The following is a 7,194-nucleotide window of genomic DNA, read 5'->3' on the forward strand; positions in this document are numbered from 1 at the left end:
GAAGCTCTTCACTGGCCTGTACCCCCTTATTAATGTGTATGATGATTCTAAATGAAATATTAGTATAATTCCAATAATATTGGCTTAATGTAGTACATCGGGACAAAGAAAAGTATATCCCAGGAAGTTAATGATAGCTTAAAATTTAAAGATTTAAACTTTTATTCCAGTGTAAGTGTAAAAAAGAAAAACCACAAAACTATCTAAATAAATATATTTAGAACATTTAATAAAAATAAAGCTATTTCTAGAGTTCTAGGAACTCACTACACGTAGTCCAGGCTGGCCTCAAACTCAAAATCCTCCTGCCTTAGTCTCCTGAGTGCTAGGATTGTAGGCATCTGTCATCATGCCCAGCTGACTTTTAAAAAAGCTTCCATTAAACTAGTTGTAGAGGAGACAATCCATAATCTCACAAAAGGAACCTACTAAAATACAAAGTTCACAATTAAAGCTCCAACAGGATTGTCCCCACAGTAAAAAGCAATGCAAGCATAATCTTACCCAATTTCTAGGAACTCCGTCTAGTGTTTCATATAAAGTAAATAAAATAAAAATAAAAGCATTTAAGGACTATAAAGAAGCAAATTATCATTATGTAGAAGCATATAACAAAAAAAGGGGGGCCAGGTACAGTGGTTCATGCCTTTAATCCTAGCACTTGAGAGGGAAAGGCAGATGGATCTCTGAGTTCAAGGCCAGCCTGGTCTACAGAGTGAGTTCCAGGAAAGCTAGAGCCACACAGAAAAACCCTGTCTAAAAAAACAAAAACAAAAGAAAAACAAAACAGAAAATTCACCCACACCATCTGAGAAATTCAGTGTGTTTCAAAAGTAGCATTGCAGATCACTGGGAATGGGTGGTAATAAATGGCAATGACACAATTAGGCATTTGAAAATAATTCCAAAAGAAAATCTCTACCTCACAATCCGTACAAAAATGAATTCCAAGTAAAATATAAAGCCAAATGTTTTAACTTTTTAAAAAGAGTGTCTTATGACCTTGAAGTTATACAGATTTCTCAAATAAGACCTAATATCCACAAATCATAAAGAAAAGATTGATGAATTTCTCTATATTAGAATTAAATAGCTACCGAAGCAATATTATTTAAAAAATAAGGAATGGGACAAAAGTAGAATAAAAAAATATTATTTAAAAAAAACTTCAAAAAAGTTACAAGGACACAGACCAGACATAAATAGATGAACAACATACGATTACAATTTATAGGAAAGAAAATCCAAGTAGTAAAATTTGGGAGGTAGGGTAGTAAAAATCCTCAAACTTACTAGTCATCAAGGAAATGCAAATTGGAATGGTAAAATATTTCCTACCTACCTGATTGGCAACTAAGTATCTAAAGATTAAAGAATTCCTGAGACTGGGAATCAAGTTTTTAGAAAGTAATTAACAACAACAGGGAGGCTGTGACCCACAGTCTCAGTGTCCTACACAGGATACACTCCCTGGGTGCCCAGCACAGAGCAGAGCCAGTGAAGCATGGCACCAGCAGAAGCAGAAACCGAGCAAAGGGCTAAGGACAGACAGAAAGTGGAATTCGGGTCAGATAAGATTGCATCAGATACCTGTCTTGTCTGGGAATGTATCAAAATCGTGTTTACTTGGAGCAAACTCCCAAACAGTAGAGATTACCTCATCTAAAGCCTGTGTGTGACTGTGTGACTCCCTCCTGAACCATCCTCGCTGAGACAGCTTAAAGCCAAGGCTCAAGCCACATCAGTTTCCTAATGCTGCTACCATGGATTCCCACAAACATATTAGCTTAAAACACTGCCCTTTGCTATCCAACAGTTTGAGGTCAGCAGACAGATATGGGTCCCACTGCACTAAAATCAAGAGCTGAGCCCCTTTCTGAGACTCTTCTCTTGCCTTTTTTGGCATGTCCTGTTCTGTCTTTAAAGCTAACAATGGCATCTAAAACCCTCACCTCACATCACTCTGACACAGATTCTTCTGTCTCCCTCTTACGCCTTTAAGGATGTCTGTGATCATTGTGAGCCTGCCCAGACAACCAGGATCACCTCCCTATTTTAAAACCAATTGATGAGCAACCTTATTCTATCTGCTACCTAATTCCCCTGCCAAGCAACGTAATACATCACAGGCTCTGGGGATGAGGGCATAGTGTCAGGAAGCCATCATTCTACTCAACACACAACCCCTCTCCAACTCACTCCCCACATCCCAACGGAGTCCCAACTCCTTGGTAACAGCCATACATGAACACTTCCACATCCACTCTGTTTTCCAGTTACACTAACCTTCTCATCTTTTTCTAATCAACGTATTCTATCTGTGCCCAGACATTTACAACTCATCCTTTAGGGCTTAACCCAAAGGCTCCTTCCTCTCTGAAGCTTTCTGATGCTCCCAGCTTGCTCTTCCTCAACACACTCAGCAGTCCGTGCATCCCAACCTCATCACAGTGTAGCCACTTACAGCCATCTGTTAACATGCACTTCCTCAGTACAAATGGTAGCCCTTTTGGACACGAACTCGGTTTCACACCCCCAGGGACCTCTAAGATCATAACACAGGATTCATCAGTCCTTGTTTAAAATATCAGAGAATTCCTGAAACCTGGATGAAGGAAGAGGAGGCATCCCTTAGTTTCCTCCACAAAAGAAATGCCATAAGAAACTTAGGCCAGACAACTACTAGTTCATGGTAGTTATTCCAAAAACCAAAACTATCCACTCAGCTTGATATACAACTTCCTGCCATGTGAAAGAATTTATACAAGTGACACATATCATTTTTATTGCGAACCTATGAAACAATTTAAGTAACCAACAAATTACCCACAAGAAAATAAAAACTTTCTCTGAAATGATTTACATTCCTCAAAATGATACACATAAAGGTAGATGTTGCTCCAACATGAAATGAATGCCTGACATTCACCAAAACTCACATTCTCAGCCTCTCTCCAGGGAAGGCTGAGAAGTGTGAGGGTGTTACAAGTGGCACTGTTTAGGGACAAGCTGCCCTGCAAACAGATACCTGTACATATTGCAATCAAGGGTTCTTTTGTTTAATGGCAGCTATTAAGAAAACAGACACTTATTTAAACAATTTCAGTGTTCATTACTTGATGTCCATAGCCAGAAAACTCCCCACCTAGAGAGAAAAAGAAAAAGAAGTATATTTTTTCAAAAGAGTGATATGATTTGTTTTAAAGGCATCTCTCATTCAAGTTCAATAAGATATCCTGTCCATTTTTCTTTAATAATATGATTTCTGAAATTATTTTTAATATAATTCCAAAACCTATTCTCACTGAAATGAAACTTTGAAGGAAAACTGAGGTGGTGAGGGCGAATACTGATTCAGTACCATGGACAGTGCTCCTACAACTTGGCCACTCAGAGTCCTTGCTATAAAGGCTCAGTGCCACCCCAAAATCTACAGCATTTCAACAAATGCTTAGGGGGAGGCAGCTTCAATGTGTGAGCAGGTATTTTTATTATATTCCAAAGCACCATCCTCCTTTGCCAAGGGGATACACAATATACATCTACACCAATCTGCTCCAGTCATCTCCTTTACAATAAAGCTTTGAGGTTTCTGTGCAAATAGATATGACTTTGCCCCTGACACATCAGTACAGATCCAGAACTCACTGAAACCTATACAGAATGGAACTTGAACTGTCTGAACTGTTTCAAGGACCCGATGGGACTTTTACCATTCATACATGCAGCATTATCTCTGGTATGCAACAAGACCAATAGGATAGCCTCTTCAAAACAGCCAACAAGGCCTGGCATGGTGAAGCATGCCTCATCTCATCATTTGGAAGGCTGAGATAGGAAGATGTCAGGTTCCAAGCACATCTAACCTGTGTTTCAGTGCCCAAATAAGGCCAAGAATAGCCATAAATGTGGCTCAACATAGCATCATAAACTGAAAAACATTACAGTTTTTTCAGCGATTACTTTGTCGCTCAGTTGTGAGGTTATTGAGTGTGTAAACTTAGTAGTTGATAACACTGTCTCACAATGACATGCTTAGAACTTTGGCTACAGAACGCAATCCTGGCTCCAAAAAAAAAAAAAAAAAAAAATGACAAAATGTAACCATGCCTCGAATGTTGTATGTTGCATGTGTTTCTCTTATAAGTAAAGACTCATCCTAAATCTATGTAAATTTTCTTCTACCTACAAATGAGCATTACTGTGATAACACCAGCTCTGAGTTCCAGAAACAGCATCCAATCTTTTCAGTTATAAAGACCTACTCCTAACTAACTTATTTTACTGTTTTGTGTATGTGTGTGCACCCACGCATGTGCACACATACATGCCACAGTGCTCCTGCAGTGGCCAGAAGACAACTTTCAAGGATCAGTTTGTTCTTTCCACCATGAATTCCAGGGACTAACTTAGATCACCCAGCTTGCAAGACCATGCTAAGCCATCCCACCAGCCTGCAAGCATTTTTTTTCAATATTTTAAAATATTAAGCACTAACTATGTGTATGAAGTCATATAAACTCCAAAGCATGTGCGCTGTATCAACATGGCACATACACACAGTGAAAACAGCATGGTTGAAAAGGAAGACAACAGCTGAACTCCTAGCTAGAAGACCCAGCTTGCAAGAGGACCTCCCGTCTCAAGACACCATACAGAGCTCCTCCCTCTCATGCTCCAGCCATCTCCACGGAGCACTAATCTGTACACACTCCTCTCTGGAACAAAATGAGCACATCAGATGTTAGGTGATGAACTGTCCTTGTTGTGGGGACTGAGGGTCAGTTCTCAGTATAGACACACCCTACAGTTCCTCTGGAACCCAAATCACAATTAAGTCCAAAGAACAGAAATGGGGTACAAGTTTGCCTCACAAGTTTCAGGAGGGCTGTGTCAGAGGAATGTGTTGAGAGTTATGGTGTATATGCTAGCTATCTAGTCTGGCCTCAAAAGGTCTTACTCCAAGGCCCTGGCATCCAGATTCCTTTTGGTGCAGCACCCACTAAAAACCCTCCTGAACCTATAGTGCTATTGACTCACATATAAAGGTAATGAGACTTGAAAGTCCATGGTGCCGTAAAGAAAAGTAGATGGAGGAAAATAACCAATCCTGGGACCCAACTTCCATTAACTCACAGATTTCCCATACAAACAATATAGGGCAGAGTGAGGAGAGAAACTAGGCAACTAAACCCTTTCATTAAACAAAACTCTTAGGGGAACAATAAGAAACAGGTCTAAGCGCACCTCTTTCCCAAAAAAGAAAAACGCAGTGATCAAAAAGAGGAACCAGTTACTGTCTGGTCTACCTGTTCTGCCTCTAATGGATGGCGCAGAAAACCGAAGGAGATAGAAAAAGAGAAACAGGAGACTGCTGTGGAAGGGAGAGAAGAGGCCGCGCCCTGCCCTCGCCCCACATGCATCCTCTGAGTTTCCTTTTCTCCCTCCTCCCCCCCTCTGTTCATCTCAATCACAAGACATCCGTCCAAGCCTTGCAAGTCCCAGTGAGATCACAGCTATTGTATGCTGACCCGAAAGCCTGCCGAGTTATGTGCCAACTGACAACTTCTGAATTTGGGGAGGGAGTGAAGAGGCCTGTGTTCTCCTGAGTGGCTCCCCAACATGGGCAAGGGCCAATTACCATCAGACTTTCACAAGGACCCTGGGCCTTGCCTGAACCCTCAGGCACGACAATGCAGGGCCAGAGACTGAGCCCCTCGCTGTAAAACTTCTGTCTAGGACCTTGCTCTGGGCCCGGCTCCATGCCCAAGGGCCACCAAGAACCATTCTACTTGGAAACCCAACCCTCAACCCCGCACTCTCTCCCATCAAGGGATTCCCTCCTCAACCTAATACCCCAGCCTCAGCCTGGGAGCCTCATCCCCTTGCTTAGCCTGGTACCCTCGCCCCAAGCCTGGGATCCCCTGCCTAAAGCCTGAAATCCCTCACTCAGCCGGGGATGCCCGCACTCAGCCCTGGAACCTCAGCCTTCAGCTCGGAGATCCTGGGCAGCTCGGAGCCGCTGCCCTCAGTACTGAGATTCCCCACCCTCAGCCTAGAACTTCCATCTCAGCCTGGGACCCTCGCCCTCAGCCTGGTACCCCATCCTCTATCCTGGGACCTAAGCCCTCAGCCTGGAACCTACGCCCTCAGCTTGGGACCTACGCCCTCAGCCTGGGACCCCTCGCCTCAACCTGGGGTCCTGGCCCTGGTCCTGAGATCGCCAACCTCAACCCACCCCTAGGACCTCCAACACCCAAGCTCGGATGAAGTTTTCTGACCGCGAACAGCCCAGTCCTCCGGCCTTTCGCAGGGTCTCGGCTGGCCTGGGACGCGCCGTGCAGGCTAACCCCCGCGCTGGACCCCCCCACTTCAACCGGCCACCACTCACTCACCTGCCCCGCCAGGGACAGCGAGGCCGCGGGCCAGGTGGAGCGGATGCTGCCGATCGGGTGGGGCAGAGGAGGCAGACTCGGCGCGACGCGAAGCCGGAGGCGACCAAGCGGCGGCCGCGGCGTCTCTTGGCTCAGGCGTCGGTAAGCGCCTCGAGCTCTGGCCCGAGCACTGCGCGCGGCGAGGACCCGCCCCCTCCGCGCAGCCAACCACTCCCGCGCAGCCCGCCGGCTCTGGCCCCGCCCCCGCCCAAGGGCAGGGCCTGAGAAAGCGGGCGCGGGGATCCTATCGAACCGCAGGACGGTGACCAGCACGGCCAATCCGAGCGCGGGAAGCTCTCCGGCTAGAAGCCGTTTAGCGTCGAAGGGCGGTTAGGGTTGGGCGGGGCCCCACAGTGGGGCTGGAAGGGGGCGGGGCCTCTGGGAAGGCCAGTCAACTGGTGGGGGCGGGGGCAGAGCAGGGGCGGAGCCTGGGGCGGGGCCTCCAGAAGGCTAGTGGGAAGGGAGTGGATACGTGGACGTGAGATGGCTGCGCGGCCTGCCTCTCGCGTGCGGTCGCCTGCAGGTGCCCGCGCGTGTTTGGCACACGCGGCTAGCGGAAGACTGCAGACACCCGGTCTCGCGCTCTGGTATTCTGGGGCGGTCAGTTGGACCCACGGCCCTTAGCAACCATGCGGGCTTGATCGGTTGACCTGCAGCCCTTCGTGGGTTACCCCTCTTTACGGGAGCCTTTGCTAGCCCACGCAACTCAGACTGCAGAACTTGCGTCCAGGTTCTCCCCATGTGCTGGGCCTGCACACCT

General features: G+C 46.1%; 1 protein-coding gene across 9 annotated transcripts in view; it reads right to left on the reverse strand.

The window, feature by feature from the left end:
- The window catches only part of Pcbp3 (poly(rC) binding protein 3), a 179,855-nt gene extending 173,141 nt beyond the window's left edge, over window positions 1-6,714 (reverse strand). For 2 of the 9 annotated variants that reach the window (XM_051186963.1, XM_051186962.1), the window contains exon 1: window positions 6,396-6,714. The gene's annotated coding sequence lies outside the window, so the exon portion shown is untranslated. The remainder of the gene's footprint in view (window positions 1-6,395) is intronic. The other 7 variants (XM_051186961.1, XM_051186960.1, XM_051186957.1 and 4 more) reach the window with 7 other exon arrangements.
- Between the last annotated feature and the right edge of the window lie 480 nt (window positions 6,715-7,194).

Source organism: Phodopus roborovskii, unplaced genomic scaffold (assembly GCF_943737965.1).
Source record: "Phodopus roborovskii unplaced genomic scaffold, PHOROB, whole genome shotgun sequence".
Lineage (NCBI taxonomy): Eukaryota > Metazoa > Chordata > Mammalia > Rodentia > Cricetidae > Phodopus > Phodopus roborovskii.